General features: G+C 50.3%; 1 protein-coding gene across 2 annotated transcripts in view; it reads right to left on the reverse strand.

Annotated features, from left to right (window-relative positions):
• MYH9 (myosin heavy chain 9) overlaps positions 1-20,008 on the reverse strand; it is a 105,244-nt gene that overhangs the window by 72,330 nt on the left and 12,906 nt on the right. The window lies entirely within an intron of this gene.

Genomic DNA, 20,008 nt, shown 5'->3' on the forward strand with positions numbered 1-20,008 from the left:
CCTTCCCGCCGGCTTCCTGCGGGTGCCAGTCCAACTCCAAGAAACCCAAGCAGTTGCCTTTTTAGGCCATAATCGAGCGGGACACAACCAGAGGCTAAATTAGGACTCTCAGGAAATGATGAAACTGAAAGTAAATAGGTTGACCAAAAACATCTTCTTTCAACCCAAAATGTAATGCCTCAATTATTTGCCTTCTCCCCTTCCCCCCAAACATCCATATGGATCTTTTATTTCTCCCTGTTTTCCCAGAGAATACTCTCCCTCCCTCCCTCCGTTTCTCTTTTTACTTACTTGCGGGTTTGTCTGGAAAATGAACAGCTAGCACCTTAAAGACAGAATTTATTCTACTCTCAGATCTTTGGTTGAAACGTTGAGAGCATTTCCACTCCCAGACAACGAGGGCTGATGTAAACCTTTCCGTGGGCCAAGTTCTAGGCTGGGAGTGTCCAAGTCATCACCTTCACCATAAAGCTGCATAGACCAAGGGCCTGCTAGGAAGCGCTGTATGTTCTCACTCAATCCTTGCAATAATTTCATGAGGCACATACATACTCATTTTACAGGTGGGGGAAATGGGGCTCAGACAAGGCACAAAACCTAGGGTCAGACTCAGCCCTGTGTGGCTTCAATGCCCTGCTCCGTTTCCCCCTTAGCTGCCTTACTGGTGAGGTCAAGGGGGCTACAAGAAGCAAACAAACAGAGAACCCCCCCTTTATTAATTAAGCAGACATTGATAATGCCACCTCAAAGCTGTAAACCCCGTCTCCCCATGCTGGCTTGCACAAGGGACTCCATCCCTCCAACCTAAATTGCTGGGTGCTAAAAGTAAGAAAGAAGGTGGGAGTGTGACCTTGGGTGAGCCATTTGAGTTCTCTGTGCCCAGTCTGCCAGGAGTTGACCTAACCAATCTCCAATGGCCTTGGGCACGCCAAGGCTTCAGTTCAGACACCCCAGCGGCCTCAGCCCAGACACTGGAAGCCCTATTCCAGCCTCACCACTGATGTATGCAAGCAGCCCCTCTGTTTGTTTTTTTCCATCCCCACCCCCATCCTGGAGAACACAGGTGAACATGTCCTTTCTCTTTCTACTTGCAGCCGTTGGTTTTGAGTTAAATAAAACTATCAACGTAGCTGGCTTCCATTGTTAAGAAAGATTCTTTGGGCCAGGCGTGGTGGCTCACGCCTGTAATCCCTGCACTTTGGGAGGCTGAGGCAAGTGGATCACCTGAGGTCAGGAGTTTGAGACCAGCCTGGCCAAAACCGTGAAACCCTGTCTCTACTAAAAATACAAAACTTAGCCAGGCGTGGTGGCGCGTGCCTGTAATCCTAGCTACTAGGGAGGCTGAGGCACGAGAATCGCTTGAACCCAGGAGGCAGAGGTTGCAGTGAGCTGAGATGGTGCCACTGCACTCCAGCCTGGGCAACAGAGTGAGACTCCATCTCAAAAAAAAAAAAAAAAAGATTCTTTGAAAGCAGCTGCTATAATAATGTAGAATTTTTCAAGCTCATTTGATTCACTTATTCAATCAACTAATACATAGAGAATCCACATGCAAAAAAATCATGACAAAGGCATAAAGATCCCAGGGGGTTTCTAATGAGGTCGCGCGGCAGGACGGACATGCACCTAGGTGACTAGGTGGAGTGTCCACCTGGGCAATGTGGTAGAGTAGACAGAAAGCAAGCTCCTGGGCTTCCTTCTGTCCTGTTCACTGCTGAATCCAACACCCAAACGCAGTAAGCACCCGCTAGACAGATCTGCCATGTGGATGAATGCAGAAACTCCTTGCTGTGTGGCCTTCGGCCGGTGCCACCTCTCTGGCCTCAACTGTAAACGCAGATAATATTTTATGCTGCCTTCCCTGCCTCGCAGGGCTGCTTAATGCAGCATGTATTCCTTAAATACACATAATGATGAGACAGGACACCTACCATAGTGGAACATTCATGCAGAGAGGAAGACCCACTTCAACAACCGGCTCCACCACAGACTCAGTGAAGAAGAGGAGAGGAACATGCAACTTGCCGTGGGAACAAAGAGAAAGGGACGCTTCCTTGGACACTCAAGCGAAGAGTGTCATGGAGGATATGACATTTAAACTGGGTCCTGGAAGATGGGTAGAATATTGGCAGGGAAGGGAAGAGATGGTGGAAAGGTATCCCGGGCCGAGGGAGAAAAGCAAGAGCCAACGTACAGGAAGAAGGTACGATCGCTCAATCACCACATACAAAACGATGCCACGGCACTATGGCTGTCTGGGGCCAGAGAATCCTTTGTGGTGGGGCTGTCCTGTGCCATGTGGGGTATTTAGCAGCAAAGCAGCACCCCTGGCCTCTACCTACTAGATGCCAGCCGCACCCCGTCCCCAGTTGTGACAACCAAATATGTCTCCAGACATCACCAAAGGTGGAAATTGGGGGTTGCGGGGGAAGACAAATCACGCCCAGTTGAGCCCCCTGATTGAAGGGGTTAGTATGAGCAAACGCAGCACCATGAAGCCAGACCTCTCAGTCGCCATCCTCCCCCAACTCTGAAGTGCACGGGCCAAATCTCCTTAACAAAACAGAAATCCTCAGGGCAAAAGGATTCCCAGGACCCCATAAAAATGGCCATTATGGATGGCATTGTCACCAAGGAATGACAGCCCCTTGTAACATACTGTATTCTAAGAGATCTGACCTAGATTCTCCTGCTGGACTGTGCTTTAAAGATCCTGAATACCCAATTTAAAAGTAAACAAATCAACCAGGCAGAAGAGACTGATGTGCCTCCCCAGGCAGGCAAGAAGCACCTTCAGAACCTCCAACACGGCAGCTCAGCCTGCGACTCATAAGCAAAGTCACCAGCATCAAAGGGTCCAGATGATTAACGGAAGACAAGCGGGAGCCACATTTTGGAGGTTGGGGGTGGGAGTTGTTGACACAGCTGTGCCAGCTCACCCCACCCTGGGAATCCCATCAGGCTGGAGCGCAGTGGCGTGATCTTGGCTCACTGCAACCTCCACCTCCCGGGTTCAAGCAATTCTCCTGCCTCAGCCTCCCGAGTAGCTGGGACTACAGGTGCACACCGCCACACCCAGCTAATTTTTTGTATTTTAGTAGAGATGGGGTTTCGCCATATTGGCCAGGCTGGTCTCGAACTACTGAGCTCAGGCAATCCGCCCGCCTCGGCCTCCCAAAGTGGTGGGATTATAGGTGTGAGCCACCGCACCAGGCCCAAACGCTATTTATTGAATAGTTTTGGCAAATCAATCTGGATTAGACCCAGGAAATCCATGGCTTCCACCACTGGGACAGCCGGATTATTTCCCGCCCAGAGCTCTCCCCCACACCCTTCATATATTAATAAATATATTTAAACACCTACCAACGAGCCATCTCCACCTGGTGGATGCACCATCACACCTGAACTCCCCCACCTTCTCTCCCCAGACCCATACCCTCTTCTGGGTGTCCATCTCTGGGAGACACCATCCATCTGGCCACCCAAGACAGTCACCGTAAACTCCTCCCCAGCCCTCCACCAACACCACTGCCCGTGCCCTGTTCCAGTCCAGGCCCACAGGCCCTCCCTTCTGGACTGCTCCAACTGCCTCTCTCCTGGCCTCCCCTGCCACTTCTACAGAACTCCTTTCTGATGACTCACAAATTCAAATTCCTATTTATATGACTTCCTATTTTATTGATATTATTTGATCAGTTCAAAATGGTTCGACAGCTCCACACCTTCTCCAGAATAAAATCTGCATACTAAGCAAGCCCTCTAGGACCCCACCCATTCATCTTGCCCCTGCCCTTCCTTTTGCCACAGTCATTCCCAGCGGCATATAATCAATTCCCCATTCACACTACACTCTGCTCAGGCCTCCAGGCCTTCAAAGAAGGCAGAGAAGTGTCCTTTGTATTAGGAACCCTCTCTGAGATCAAAGCTCAAACGCTCCCTTCTCTAAAGACTTTTTGCAGCAAAAAGATGTCTCATATCTATGTCCCTCCCGTCTGTGCTCTGTACTTGTTCCACTGTAACCAAACAGCTAAATACTCATTATTTGTAGTTTTATTTGAGGACAGGAATTGGGTCTCATTCATCAATTCCAAATGTCTGGCACAATGCCTGGCCCAGAGCAGGTGCTCAGTTAAAGTGTCCTGAATGAATAAATGAGAAACAAGGCCAAAATGAGGAAGAAAGACTTAATGGGGAAGGTCCCCAGAGGCTGGAAAATCCCCTTGGGCTGTGGCTGTGCAAAGAGGGACAGGGCTGGAGAGCTGAAGGTTAACAGGAGAGCCAAGTTGAAACCACACACGCATGAGGGTTATAGCCACCTAATTTGTTACAAACACCAAACCATTTATGGACTAATTTTTATATCCTCAAAACAAAAAAGGAAAGAATGCATACTGGGGCTTTCAATCTACAAAGAGAAATAGGACTGAAGATAATTTACTGGTTTTGCATATAATTCAACCATCTCTGTTTTCTAGAACCTTCTAGCACCCCCTGATTAACCAGTGTAGAGGCACCTACCACCTACTACCAGTCTGACATACCAGAAAGAATCTTGGCTGGCATGGCCTCTGCTCTTGCTAGGATGCCATGAGAAGGTCATGTGCCCTCCTGGAATGCTACGCCTTCATCTATCAAGTAGGTGCTGGCAACATCAACCTTTGGTATCAACTCAGAACTAACAGACAGAAGTGGAAAAACCACAGCCATGTGAGGTCCTGGTTCTGCAAATCCCAAGATAAATTGCTTGTAATGTACCACGATGGAGTTTATGGCTCTGGGGCCAGACAGACCTGGATTGGAGTCCCAGGTCCCCTGCTCACAATTCCTGTGACCTTGAAGCTGTTAGCACCTCAATTTCCTAGCTTTAGAATGAGGACAAACACCACCACCACCACCACCACCACCACCTAACATCAGAAGAGTTGTAGCTCAAGTTCCCAGTGGAGAATGGCATGAAAGGAATTTCCCTCCCAACTCCTCTATCTTGTGATTCTGAGCTATTTAATCCCCATTCTTCCTAGGAATGACACCTGGGCCCTCTGAAAATCAGTTACCAGGAGTCTAGTGACTCTTTCTGCAGGTTATATCCATCCATAGAGGACAGTTCTCAGGGACAGTGACTATAAAGACAGCAATTTGCAGAGGGAAGAGGGTTTCATGGCCGAGTAAGGATGGAATGCCGTCTCCCTATGGCCCTCTTGCAATCACAATATGCACAAAATGTTGTAGGAAGCAGCCTGCAAAAAGAAATCTGCTTAACTTAGGCCGGGCACTGTGGCTCACACCTGTAATCCCAGCACTTTGAGAGGCCGAGGCGGGCGGATCATGAGGTCAGGAGATCGAGACCATCCTGGCTAACACGGTGAAACCCCGTCTCTACTAAAAATACAAAAAATTAGCCGGGCATGGTGGCGGGCGCCTGTAGTCCCAGCTACTCTGGAGGCTGAGGCAGGAGAATGGCGTGAACCCGGGAGGGGGAGCTTGCAGTGAGCCGAGATCGCACCACTGCACTCTAGCCTGGGCAACAGTGTGAGACTCCATCTCAAAAAAAAAAAAAAAGAAAGAAAAAGAAAAAAGAAATCTGCTTAACTCCATCCCAGGAATATCCTGCAGGAAAAACCTCTCTCCATGCTGGTCTGGGAAATGCTGGTCTGGTGAGATGGGCACAAAGCCTGTGGCAGAAGAGCTGGATTTGAGTCCAGAGAGGTGCTGACCAGCTGTGCAATCCTGCAGGCACCACCCAGGCCTCGGCTTTCCCACCTGCAAAATGTCCTATCTGCTCACAGGTATGCACAAGGCCACTCTCTGCAATACACACCAGGGCTGTCAGAGCAGTTATCTACAGGGTGGGTCAATAAAGTGGCTCCTCTGTCACCCAGGGCTAATAACCTACAGCAGCCTCGACCTAGGCCCTCACTCTCCCCAGGCTAACAAGGAGCGGGGGGCTCCTCCCAGCTGCCAGTGCCCAGGAGGTAGGAGCTGAAGACTGCGGGTGGGCCCCCCTTCCCTTTCCACCTCAGGAATGTTGTTTGCTTACAGAAGAAGCTGGAACTTGTTTCCATTAGCAGTATTCCAACCCAAGCCTGTGTTGATGCTTAGCAGATAAGAAAACCAGAGAGGAACTTAGTGCCCGGGCCCCAGAGCCTGCCCCATCTGCAGGTTCTGCCTTTGCCTCCTTGAAGTGGGCATGGAGGGGGGCTCAGGTGACTGCTGAAAGTCCAGGCAACAATGAAAGATGATGGCATTTGCCTGTCCAAGGGAGGGCCTGTGGTCACTTTCACTTTGCCTGGCACCGAAGGAAACTCAGGCTATCAAAAACAACACCAGTACGTATTTCAAATCATGTTGTACACAATGGATATAAACAATTTTTGTCAACTTAAAAATTAAATGAACAATTTCTTTAAAAAAAAAATGACACCAGAAACCAGAATGTGGTACATAGAGTCCCTCCTCCTGTGTGGGAAGGGGTGGGGGCAATAGCTTGGGACAGGCTGGAGGAGATAAACTGGGGCAGCTAACCCAGGATCTTATCAGCCATTTAGGAATGTGGACTTTATTCTAGGAATAATTGGGGAGGAGCAGAGGTGACATCAGATTTGTATTTTAAAGTAATTGGCTGGGGGTGTACGGTGGCTCACGCCTGTAATCCCAACACTTTGGGAGGACAAGGCAGGTGGATCACAAGGTCAGGAGTTCAAGACCAGCCTGGCCAACATGGTGAAACCCCATCTCTACTAAAAATACAAAAATTAGCCAGGCGTGGTGGTGTGCGCCTGTAATCCCAGCTACCCGGGAGGCTGAGGCCAAGAACTGCTTGAATCCAGGAGGCAGAGGTTGCAGTGAGCCAAGATTGCACCACTGCACTCCAGCCTGGGGGACAGAGCGAGACTCTGCCTCAAAAATAAAAAAAAACAGAAATCATCCTCCCTTACCTGCGTGGAGGGGGCAATGAGAAGTCAGTGGTTGGAAAATACTGGGGACTTGCAAGGAGGGAGCTTCCAATCTAAGAGAAGAAAAGACAGTTCCCTGACCAGGCTAGGTGGAGAGTGATTAAATGACACGAGAGGGACAAGTGCAGACTTTACCCTCTGATCTCCTACTCCATAGAGCCTGGCTCGAGAAGAGTCCTGGAATCACCGTCCTACCACAGTGAGAAGTGACCAAGCAATCCCAGGAGCTCCAGGGCCAGTGTTTCCAGAGCATCTTAGGCACGGATCTCATGTGGCATGTGTCACACAGACTACACAATAAAGTGTCCAATGGGGTGTCCTCCACTAAGATACCAACTTCAGGACCACAGAGACATGGCTTTAGGTCCTCAGCACGGAAACCATTTCTGAGTCGCTCTGTTGCCCGGGCTGGAGTGCAGTGGCACGATCTTGGCTCACTGCAACCTCTGCCTCCTGGATTCAAGTGATTTTCCCGCCTCAGCTGGGACTACAGGTGCATGCCAGCACGCTCGGCTAATTTTTGTATTTTAGTAGAGATGGGGTTTCACCATGTTGGCCAGGATGGTCTTGAACTCCTGACCTCAAGTGATCCACCTGTCTCAGCCTTCCAAAGCGCTGGGATTACAGGCATGAGCCACTACACCCGGCCTGAAACCATTTCTTAATGAATAAATCAATCAACCAATGAGCCAGGGCAGAAAGCAGCAAAAGTTTGAGGCCAGCCCTGCCATCACCCCAGAATGACAGCCCGCCCAGCATGGATAGAAGTGTGTCCCCCACAGCCTTTATAACCCCACCCCAATGCCTTCCACCACTGCCTCTCAACCATCTTTCCAGCCACACCTCTCTTATCCCCTGCTACAACCCTCCATTCCAGTCACTAGAGCACACTCCCCAGAGCAGCCTTTGCTTCAGCTGTCACCCAGAGACAAGCTGGAGGGCCCATCTCCCCAATTCTCCGCAGACTGAGAGTCCCCAAAACCAAGTGGACATGCCATCGCCCCCAGGCAGCCTCTCCTAGTATGAATTACTCATAGTATGAATTACCCTAGTATGAATTACTCACGCTTCTCCCTCCTCCCCAATAGGCCCAGCGCAATCTGCCTCATACAGAACCATGGCTTCATTGCATGTGTCCTCTGCTGTCTCTTAGAACTCTCTAGAGGCAGGAACTGTCTCCCCAACCCTCTTGCTCTTGCCCAGGGTGCTGCAGAGAGAGCATCAATGCTTGTTGAAAATAACTGAATTGTTGAAAATGCTTGCAAGTATTTTCTGGGAACCTGGCAGTCCAAGAGAATGACCACTCCAAGGGTAGCTGGAGGGAGAGACAGAGGGAGGGAGGAACGAGGGAAGGAAGGAAGGAGAGGAGGAAACAATAGGTTAAGCAGCTTTTGCCCCATGTTAAGAGGCCAGGCAGACAGACCTAGGGCTGGATCTGCAGATAAGTCATCTACACTGGACCCTTGCCTTTGCTTTTAATTGGTTCAATATTTGCACAGTGACATCACACCTGCGCCTTACCTACTCAATAACAAGCTTTCTCTCAGTCACCCAGGAGAAACTGCAAAGAAAAGCAAATTGTTTCAGGTATGGTGGGGACGTCCCCTCCTAAATAGTGAAGGGCAGATGATCCCCTTTGACTCACCCCCAGGTTGGAAGCGGCTGACAGGGGAAGGGTTTGGTTGGGTTCACCAAGCGCACCAAGCATGTCCCCCTGCAGATGGTAACTCCCCAGCTGGCTGGAGGCTTCCCACACCCCCAGGAGGGGGAACTTGAACCCTTCAGATTCCTGCAGCAAAGTTATTCCTTCCCTTAGCTTCTGCTGATAGAATGGTTTTTCTTTCCTCAAGCACGTGAGCACAGTTTGCTGAAACCCAATGCAGAAAAATAACCATACTCAGAAGATGTAATTATATGGCCACTGTCTCAGTGGGAAAGTGCAGCATGAGGGCTTTCTGAGTCCACATCATGACTGCTGAGAAGTGCAACCAGAGACCAGAAACAGAAGATCACTTTTGAAGGTTGCTCAGCCTAGAACCCTTCAAGCCTTCAGCAGCTTGTTATCCTCTGAGTGATTATTTAAATAACACAAAAAAAGTGAATGAATGAGAAGCCACTTTCCCCCAGTAGCCATCTCACCTCTAGTCCTGCGGGGCTGAGGGCTCCAAGGCAGAGATTGGGTCACCACTGCATCCCCAGTGCCCCACATATGGGAGGTGCTGAACTAAAGTCATGGGAGAGGTTCCCATCTTCCCAAAGGTCCAGACTCCAGGGACCAACTCCAGTCAAATCTGAGTCACCCATTCTTAAGTACCTGATATTAAGCCCAATCATCTTCTATCTTATTGTCCAAATAAGTCCACATGACTATGGTGTGGCTCATGTCTCCTCTTAGCAGGACAGACAGCAAGGGCCACCCACAATGGGCCATAGCTTCTCTGTGGCCATCCAGGGTCCTCACCCTCCGCCCCACCCCCTGCCTCACTGATAACTATATCTGCCGTACACTAATTTTTATTTTGTTTCCAAGAGGCACATCACTGGCCAGGGGTCAGCAACAATCTCCCTGCATTGATCAAGCGGTCATTACAGTGGACTCTGATCATGGGCTTCAAAAGGAGAGGGACCTGCTCATGGTGATTATTCACTTACAGCCTTCACAGAAGACATCTGAGGACGAGCCACAGCCAGGAGGTAGACAGGCTGCCTGTGGAATGCCAGAGCCACCACTTAACTAACAACAAACTTTGCCAGCTTGACTTGGGCCCCAAGCCTCAGTTTCTCCACCTGTAAAATGGAACTGATCCCAGCTACCCCCATGGACAGCTACAAGGAGCCCCAGCGGGTCTAGCTGACAGTCCCCACCCCCACCCCCACCAGCCCCTTCTTCTGCATTGGATCGGAGTATCGTCTAACTCACCGTGCCACTGTGAGGACAAAATAAGCTCCCAGAGCTGGGCTCAGGGCAGCCCCGAACACCAGCCCCTCCCCCATGATCTTTGCCTCGTCTCAAGACAGCCTGTGTCGCCACTGAGCTCATAATGAGTCAGTCACAGACGCTGCCCTCACACAGCCCACTTCGAGGGTTTGAAGTCACATCCTGCCTAACCCAACTCGACATGATTTATTCCACCCCAGGAATGTAGCTCATTTCCCAGAATTTTGTTAAGCCCTTTAGTAAAAGAGTCTGATCTGGCAAGGGGCTCCCTTTACAGCCCTGGCTGAACATGCAGCTCAGCTCGGGCCTGGAGGCAGGAACCACCCTAAGTCAGGGCTGCCAGAGGCGCCAGGGCATCTCATCCTTGGGGCCCCAACATTTATCTTAAGCTGTAATTTTTATTTTTTTATTTTATTTTTTTGAGACAGAGTGTCACCGTCGCCCAAGCTGGAGTGCAGTGGCACAATCTTGGCTCGCTGCAATCTCCTGGGTTCAAGCAATTCTCCTGCCTCAGCCTCCCAAGTAGCTGGCATTACAGGCATGCACCACCGTACCCAGCTAATTTTTGTATTTTTAGCAGAGACGGAGTTTCACCATGTTGACCAGGCTAGTCTCAAACCCCTGACCTCAAGTGATTTGCCCGCCTCAGCCTTCCAAAGTGCTGGGATTACAGGCATGAGCCACCACACCCTGCCTTTTCTTAAATTTTAATTTAAAAACTTTTTGTCATAAATACAAACATGTCTAACAAAACTGTCACAATGTGACATACACATGCTATTCACTCTGATTCTTTTCCATTCAATTCAAGTTTATTTTATTTCATTTCTAAACACACTGGTTGCCGGCCAGGCATGGTGGCTCACGCCTATAATCCCAGCGCTTTGGGAGGCTGAGGCGGACAGATCACCTGAGGTCAGGAGTTCAAGACAGCCTGGCCAACATGGCAAAACCCCATTTCTACTAAAAATACAAAAATTAGCCAGGCGTGACCTGTAATCCCAGCTATTCGGGAGGCTGAGGCAAAAGAATCACTTGAACCTGGGAGGCAGAATTTGCAGTGAGCCAAGATCCTGCCACTGCACTCCAGCCTGGGTGACAGAGCGAGACTCCATCTGAAAAATAAATAAATAAATAAACAAACAAACTGGTTGCCACTCACTTGATGACCCACCAATGAATCTCACTTGAAAGTTCTTGAAAAACACCACCGTGACTTATCTACGCTAGGAAGGAGAGGCACGATCTGCCTAAGATCACATAGCCAGGCCAAGCAGAAACTCAAGTCCAAAGCCAAAGGGAAACTCAGTGAGGGGTGGGGGGTCGGGGGGAGTGTCCCACTCCAGGCAAGTGACACTCAGCTGTAGCAACCCGATCACCTGACACATTCATCTCGTGGTGTTTACATCATCTGATCCCGCCAGCCTTGGCAAAGTGAAGGGTCACGCGGCCCCTCCCCCTAAAAAAGGAGAGAGCCTCAGAGGCTCAGGGAGGCTAAGTGACTTGCCTAGGTACAGGGCTTCCCGGCAACATCCTTGCCGATGTGCAGGGGCAAGAGCACAAGAACGAAAGAGGAGCCCACCTTCCTCAGCATCCAAAGTAACGAGAGATCAAGTCTGGCATCAGAAACATCACCCCTCCCATCTCCAGGCCCAGCCCCACGCTGGAGAGATACCCAGAAGTGACGGTGTTCTAAAGGCTTAAATACAAGAAGCATCATCAGGGAGGGGAAGGCCACTGTGCTGGAGCTACAGCGATGAGCCCCAGGAAAGTGATCACCCCTGGGGTGGCACAACTTAGACTAGAACAAACCCCCATCCTGATCCTAATGGCCCCCAGGCTGCATCCGTTATGCGACACTCACGTGTGCACACTCTACAAATGGAAAACCCAAAGCTTCTATTTGTCTAGGTCAGTGGTCAAGGACCCCTTTGAGAACTTGTGAGAGGTGGTGAACGCCTTGCATACCACGTTAGGGGGCTCGCAGAGACTCTGCAGTGCGGTCCATGGACTTTTAGGAGTCCCCTGGTCACAAGCTCAAAGGTAATGGGGCACTAGTGTGGCCTCCTTTTCTACCGAGACAACATGAACAAAGACTTGAGGCAGGATCTCTTCCTTCGTCACCCTCCGGAGGGTTAAGCAGGATCTCACTGAGGAAGCAAAGCTGTGGACAGAATAACCCAATAGCAAGAGTCCACGTGGCACGGGAGGGAGGCCGATTCTCCTGCACTGCTCTAGGGTGCCCTGGACTCCAGGAACAAGAAGCCCAAAACTGAAGGGTGAACGGTCTCTCCTCCCAACATTTCCATCCCTTGGTCCGGTTCTCAAATGAGCAAGCACACAGCCAGCCCTGGGCATACAGAAGGTATGGCAGGCAGTGCCAAGCTTTCCAGAGAAGCATCTCAGAGCTTCCTGCATTCCCCCGGGGAAATGATCAAATACAAGTGAGGATGAAATCCACTTATTTTGCACTTTACAGAAAAATTAACTTACCGCTCCTAGACTGGGTTGCGGCAGCACCCTTGTCTGAAAGGCTGGCCAACCCCAGTGTCCTTGAGCAGGCAGCCTGGCCGGCAGGATGACCTTACCACGTCCTTCCCCAGAAACGTGACTACCGCTTACTTTACCACCCACCAAGCAGCGCTCCTTTGCCCAGGCCACAGGCTGGTTTGAAAGTGGCCAAAGCTGTGGCTGCACATGAAAGAAGGAAGCAGCAGCGGCCCCTGCTCTAGAGAGCTGCCAGATTTGGGCCAATGCCATCCTGCCCTGGACAGAGCCCCAGGCCCCCTCCTCCCCTCCCCACTCCAAGATGGGTGCATACAGACTTGCACACACACAGATATGCATGCACACAGACACGTGCAAAGATCTGTGCACACAGAGGTGCAGAGACATGCACACAGAGACCTGTGCAAACAGACATGCACATATACAAACACACACACACAGGTGCCTGCATACAGGCACCCCAGAGGATGCTGGGATATGGCCGAAGTCAGGCCAGCCTGGAGGTAAGCACTGGATTCTCCTCACTGGTTCAGGATATCTGGCAAATTATTTAAATGTCCTGAACCTCCCTTTCTTCATCTGTACAATGGGAATGAAAAGGCCCACCTCCCAGGACCCTGTTGGTAATTAAATAACGGCCACTTGCACTTTATTCTGAGTGCTTTTCACCAGGAATCTCACTTTAGCACACGGCACTCTTGTGAGGTAGATTCTAGTGGTATCCCGTTTTGCAGATGGGGAAACAAGGCCAGAAGGCTTACTTGCTGAAGGACACACAGGCACTAGCTGCTGGTGTCTGTACCCTGCAGGTCTCACTTGGGTCTCCAGGTCTTCCATCCCTAACCACTCTGCTCCACTGCCCCTAGGGGTGCAATGAGACAGCGAATGCACACAGAGCATCTGGCAAGGCTCCACATAGGACCTGGTCAACAGCAGTTGCTCCGTGATCAGGAAGGGGAAGCGCAGAGGTGGACCCGCAAGCTTTCCAGTAGCCCAGGGCCAAAGCACCAGTATCTGTCCTCCTGTCTGCTACCAATCCCCTCCAGCAGACTCACTTTTAACCCAATTTCTCTAAGATAACAGTGCTGGGAGGTGGAGGAGTGTTATCTCCCCACCCTTACCCCTCCCAGCTGTCTAGATCACCCTAAACAGCCAGGAATTTAATGAGCCTGGAGTTGTCTCTGACTCCCAACCACAACCAATTCGGAATGCCCCAGGTCCTGCAGCACAACAAAGGCTGCCCTGCAAAGCCCGGAAGAGCCTGCCCCGTCCGTGATAGAGCATCACATTCTTCAGATTCTTGTGTAAAAGCCAGAAGTAAGGCAAGGGGGTGGGGGTGGGGGGGCTCTAATTTCAATCTAAGGGTCATTAAAGCCTGTGACCTGTATTAAAAGGGAAGAGTCCCACCCCTCTGCAGCCCCTCTGTACCATGCTGGTCCTCCAAGGTGTATGATACTGCACAGGTCGGCACACCCGGGCCTCACAACCAGGAAGCGCCCTCAGCCTAGCGTCCCCCCTTTGAGGACATCAAGGCTCCAGGACACACAGCTAGCCAATGGCAGGAGGGATTCTGCCAGACTGATCTTCAGCATCGTACTGGTGGCCGTTATCTCTTTCTTTCTGTCTAACATAGGTTTAAAGTTCTAGCCAGAGAGTCCACAGAACTAACCCCAGGTAGAGTTCAGGGGAAGACGTTGAGGTGCTGATGGAGACTCGTGAAATCCACAGTGCTCGGCAGCAAGTAATTAATCTCATGATGAGGCATTTTTCGTGAGCACTTGGCATTATATACCCACCTCCCCCTCGCCCTGGCAAAGGCAGGAAACAGTGGGCGGCAGGCCGGCTCTGGGCAGGAGGCGGGCTGAGAACAGCATGCTGGTGGGCTAGGAAGGTACGAGGGGGCGGTATCCATTCTTCAGAGGGAGGACAGCAAAAACCCAGGTTCCCCACAAGGACCAGGCTAACCAGACCTCACACCAGCCTGCCAGCCTTCACCTGCTGTCTACCCGACAGGTATCTTAGGATGGAACAGGGAGGGCTGTAATTTACAGCTGGTGCCATAAAGCCAACTAGGTAACGCGACCCAGCAACCAGCACTGTGAGGCTATGCGTGGAAGTCTACAAAAACCCAATTTCACAACTATTGTCCACATAATGGTTGAAGTGGGATGAGAAGGCAGGAGAGGCGATGGAAGTTGATATGGAAAATAACTGGCCTGAAAATGAGGAGCTGGGAGAGGATTTTAGATCATTCACTTGCTACCTGGGGCTAGTCACGTAGGTTTTCTTGGACTCTCAACATTCCCAGCTACAAAATAGGAACACTAATACTGCCACCTTCATGGGATTGAGAGACTTTTGTTGCAATAACCTGAAAGTGACTTTAACCTTTGTAACGTGATATAAAAAATAGACTGAAATTTTTAAACAGATAAAAATATATCACCTGGCACTGTGCCGGATAAATTGTGGACAGATAAAACATATAAACAATAAAGCTATACTTTATTAGCATCAAAACCCTCTGTGGCATTTATTTTCCTCATTCCACAGATAAGGAAAACTGAGGCACACAGAAAGACTGTATGACTCACTCAAGGTCAAAGGGCCTGCAGGTGGGAGAACCAAGATTAGGGCAGATGGTCTGAGTCCAGAGTGCCTGCCTATTTACCTAAGCACCAGACACACGCCCATCATGCTGGTGAGGCTCAGAAGCCAAAGAAATAAAGCCATCTACCCAGGGCACATCAGGGTCTGTGCCACCCACATTCTAGTATGAATATCCTCACCTGTTTCTCAAGCATGTATCAAGTGCTCACCATGGGCAAGGCACCATGCAAGGGTCCTGGCGGCAAGGCCTCTAAAAGGGGAAGCGAGACCAGCACATAAGCCAGCACAGAGAATTGCTAAGACATGAAGCAGTCCGCTGGGAACAGTGGCATAAGCAAAGCATTCGGCAACGCACGCTCGAACCGCAGCCATCCAACACTCGGGCCAGTAACTGGGAGTTTAGGTTATAGTCCTGCACCAGCTTTCTACAACAGTTCCTCCTTACCGGTGTCAAAAGTGCTTATGACTTAACAGAGGGGAGGAGCCACCTCCAAGAACAATTGGCTCACAGGCACTGGGCAGAAGGCAGGGCAGCCTGGGAGCTGGGAGCAGCCAGGGCAGCCCCCACCCGGTTCTCAAGTGTTTTGATCAGAAGTAGAAGCCCAGAGCAGAGAGCAAAGTGGGACAAAAGGAAAAAGCGCTGGTGAACCAGGGGTGGGCAGTGGAGGGTGGGAAGCAGGGCAGGAGGGGCATTGATACTTATCGGGAGTCCATCATGAACTAGACACTGCTGAGAGCATTTCATACTTTAGCTACCCAGAGAACACTAACAGATAGTTCCATGAACTAGAGTTTACAGACACAGAAACTGGAGCTCAAAGCAATTAAACAACCGGTAGAGCACCGTCCTGGAGGGCTCCTCCCCCGGATCTGAAGGCATCCACAGAATGTCCCTGGATCAGAGAACCCTCTGCTGACACAAACACACTCCCCTACTCCCTTCTTCCCTGTTACAGATTGAATTGTGTCCCTCCCAAAAATATCCATTATGTTGGAGCCCTAACTCCCAGTACCGCAGAATGTGACTGTGGTATTTGAGGACAGGGCCTTGGAAGAGGTAATTAAGTTAAAATGAGGTCCTTCGGGTAGGCCCTAATCCCATGGCTGGTGTCCTTATAAGACAAGGAAGAGACACCAGGCGTGTGCGTGCACAGAGCGAAGACCATGTGAGGACACAGTGGGGGGACGGCCATCTATAAGCCAAGGAGAGAGGGCTCAAAGGAAACCAAGCCTGTCCACACCTTGATCTTGCATTTCCAGCCTCCAGAACTGAGGGGATAAATGTCTGCTGCTTAACCACACAATCTCGTACTTCATCATAGCAGCCTGAGCAATTTTTTTTGATTCGTATTTTTATTTTGAGAAAGGGTTTCACTCTTGTTGCCCAGGCTGGAGTGCAATGGCGCCATCTCGGCTCACTGCAACCTCTGCCTCCCAGGTTCATGCGATTCTTCCTGCCTCAGCCTCCCAAGTAGCTGGGATTGCAGGTGCCCACCACCACGCCTGGCTAATTTTGTATTTTTAGTAGAGACGGTTTCACCATGTTGGCCAGGCTGGTCTCGAACTCCTGACCTCAGGTGATCCGCCCGCCTCGGCCTCCCAAAGTGCTGGGATTACAGGCGTGAGCCACCACACCCAGCTGCCTGAGCAATTTAGTACCTCTCAACATACCCCCTCACCTGCTTGGGCTCTCTACAGCTCTTACTGTCTTGACCTACCTAGTAAGTATGTTTGATTATTGTCTGTTTCCGCCACTAGAGAGTAAACTGCAGGGACTTCAGTTGCCTTAATCAATGATGCGTCCCCAGAACCTAGAACAGTCTCTAGCAATTGATATGTATTTAATGAACAAATAAATTGAATGAAAATGAAATATAAACCCAGCAGCTGCTTCTGAAGTCACCCACTCCCTGCCCCACACCCCACTTCCTGTTGCTTTCTCTATTCCTTGTATCCAACTCTCCTTCCTCCAATATAACAGCTACTAAATAATTTTAAATAGTATAAATTCAGACCATGTGCAGTGGCTCACATCTGTAATCCCAGCACTTTTGAAGGTCAAGGCAGGAGGATCACTTGAACTCAGATGTTCAAGACCAGCCTGGGTAACATAGCAAGACCCCATCTCTACCAAAAAATTTTAAAATCAGCCAGGTGTGGTGGTGTGCACCTGTAGTCCCAGCTACTTGGGAGGCTGAGGTGGGAGGATCACTTGAGCCCAGGAGGTTGAGGCTGCAATAAGCTATGATTGTGCCACTGCACTCCAGCCTGGGCAAAAGAAAGAGTGAGACCCTGTTTCTCAAAAAAAAAAAAAAAAAAAAAAAAAAAAATTGACAGGTAATAAAAAAAAAGTTAGGTTAAGGTTTAGGTTGTGTTTTTGCTGAGTTTGTATTTAATCATGGGAGGTATTAAGGACTGTGACAGAGCTGTCCCAGTGAAACCTCAAACCCAAGAGGCCTGGTGCTGATCCAGGTCCCAAGAGCAGGCTGGAGGGGGGGACGCAAGGAGCTCGGCAAATCTGCAACACACAAGGGCAGCGGTGGCCACCGTGACCACCTGGGCCCCCAGCCCTGTTCGTGCCCTCGGTGGGGTGGGGAGCAACAAGACTTTGGAAACTTTCCCATAAGCAAACGACTTCTCTCCTGCTGTCTAGGAAGACAGCAGAATTCAGGTCAGCGGGACTTGAGTGGGGAGCCGGGGTTGGGGAACAGGGGCCTTGGAGGCCGAAAGAGGCGGCCACAACACCTGGCAGAGGAAGCCTTTCTCTGGAATGAAAGGAAATACCGGAGCAAAGGCAGCTCTTGCATTCCAATTTCTAGCCCCTTGACCACCCATCCTCTCCCCTTAGGCCCACCCCCAAATACTCTCTTTTTACAAACATCTGTCTGCTCAAAAGTAGCCACTAGGATTCTGAAACTTCCTCTTTACAACAAAACTAAACTGTTGCAACTTGTTGCTACCATTCTCACACCATCCTGGAAAAGGCAGGGGCCTCAGCAGAGCCCAAGTCTCCTGCCAATGGCCTTCCGACTTTGGAAGACCACTCCACCCCACTATCCTCCCCCTGCCCCTGCCCTCAGCTGCCCCTGCTCCACTGCCACCCTCGGTAGGGTCTCTCTCAGTAGGGCCGGGGGCTATTTCCCAAGCCTCCCTGTTGTCATGGTCCCTTGGAGACTTTTTCTCTCCCTCACTTCCTCCCAGTGGGTTTTCTGGCCAGGGGCCTTGGAAGTGACACAACGGCGGAGGCGGGGTGAACAGGTTGAAGAGCTTCCTCCAAAAGCCCAGACAGATCTCCCAGCTCCCTTGTTTCTAAGCCTTCTCACCACTACTGACAAAGCGGTTTTACCTGTTTTCCATCGGCTGGAATTGACTGGAATTGGGCATCCAAGCAGCCACCACCTCCTCAGCCCCCTCAATCACAACCACACCAGAGTGAAGTGGCATGTTCCTAGGTCTACACTGCGAGCCCCCTCCAGGACAGGGCCTGGGACCTCTCGTTCATCTGCATCCTGACCAGCGGGCAGTTTCTGGCCTAGATCTAGAATAGATGTACTGGATACATTTGCTGAATGAATTTCCAAGACTCAATAAAACTCATGGAACTTTCTGGCAACATGAAAAATGGTCCCTCTCCTCAGTGGACATAAGAGGGTCATTAAAATATGAATTCTGGCGACCAATGCAACATAGGAACTTTGCATTATAGTACTAAGTAACTCAGAACACACACAGTCTCCGTTCTGCTTACAATTTTGTAAAATACATGTGTATATGGACAGAAAACCCAGAAAAATGCAAAACGGTGGATGAGGTGCGGGGCAAATCTGCTTCTTGCCAGCTTTGTTGCAATAATGCTTGTGCAATAAATACCACCCACCCCCCTTATTTTTTTCTTTACTTTAAAAACAGAAGAACTGGCTGGGCGCAGTGGCTCACACCTGTAATTCTAGCACTTTGGGAGGTCGAGGCAAGTGGATCACCTGAAATCAGGAGTTCAAGACCAGCCCAGCCAACATGGCAAAACCCCATCTCTACTAAAAATACAAAAATTAGCCAGGTATGGTAGCTCAAGCCTGTAATCCCAGCACTTTGGGAGGCCAAGGTGGGCGGATCACCTGAGGTCAGGAGTTTTTGAGACCAGCCTGGCCAACATGACAAAACCCCATCTCTACTAAAAATACAAAAATTAGCCGGGCATGGTGGCACGCGCCTGCAATCCCGGCTACTCGGGAGGCTGAGGCAGGAGGATTGCTTGAACCTGGGAGGCGGAGGTTGCAGTGAGGCAAGATTGTGACAGTACACTCCAGCCTGGGCGACAGAGTGAGACTCTGTTTCAAATAATAATAATAAATAAAAACAGAAGAACTGATTCTAATAACAATTACGTCTCTCTCAATATTCCATGAAAAATCTCATCCCAAGTCCTTTGGCTAGAAAAACATGCTGGCCACACAACCAGAGGGCGCAGGCCGCGTTCCCAGCATCCACCCCCAAGGTGAGTGACCTGGGAGTGGAATCCTGCACTCCCACATTTCCTGGGAAATGGGGCAAGGAAACAAGCCTTCACGGGCCGTCTTGGCCTATGCAGAGGCTGGGTCGTGGCCTAAGGAGGAGAGGAAACGTTTCACCAGCCCCAGGTGACTCACAGGGCCTTCACCAACCTGAATCACCCCTGAACAAAGCTCTGCCTGAGTCTGGGCAACTGAACGAGGTCCCACCCCTGCTCCCTGGACTTGCCACACCATGTCTCTACTTTACAATCTCAAAGGCTGCCTCCTCCAGGAAGCCTTCTCAGACTCCCCCCTGCCTTCTCCCTGGGTTTCCAGCATCGGTATCTGGTGTGAGACCATCAGCTCCCAGAAACAAGGGCCTATGTTTCTTTTCCCTCCATATTCCTAGCACCCAGCCAGTGCCTTATACCTAGAATCAGTTCCTCCTAGTAGGAGTCACTACTGAATGACTATGAATCTGATGGGTGGACAGATGAAGGACGAAA

Source organism: Pan paniscus, chromosome 23 (genome assembly GCF_029289425.2).
Source record: "Pan paniscus chromosome 23, NHGRI_mPanPan1-v2.0_pri, whole genome shotgun sequence".
NCBI classification, from domain to species: domain Eukaryota; kingdom Metazoa; phylum Chordata; class Mammalia; order Primates; family Hominidae; genus Pan; species Pan paniscus.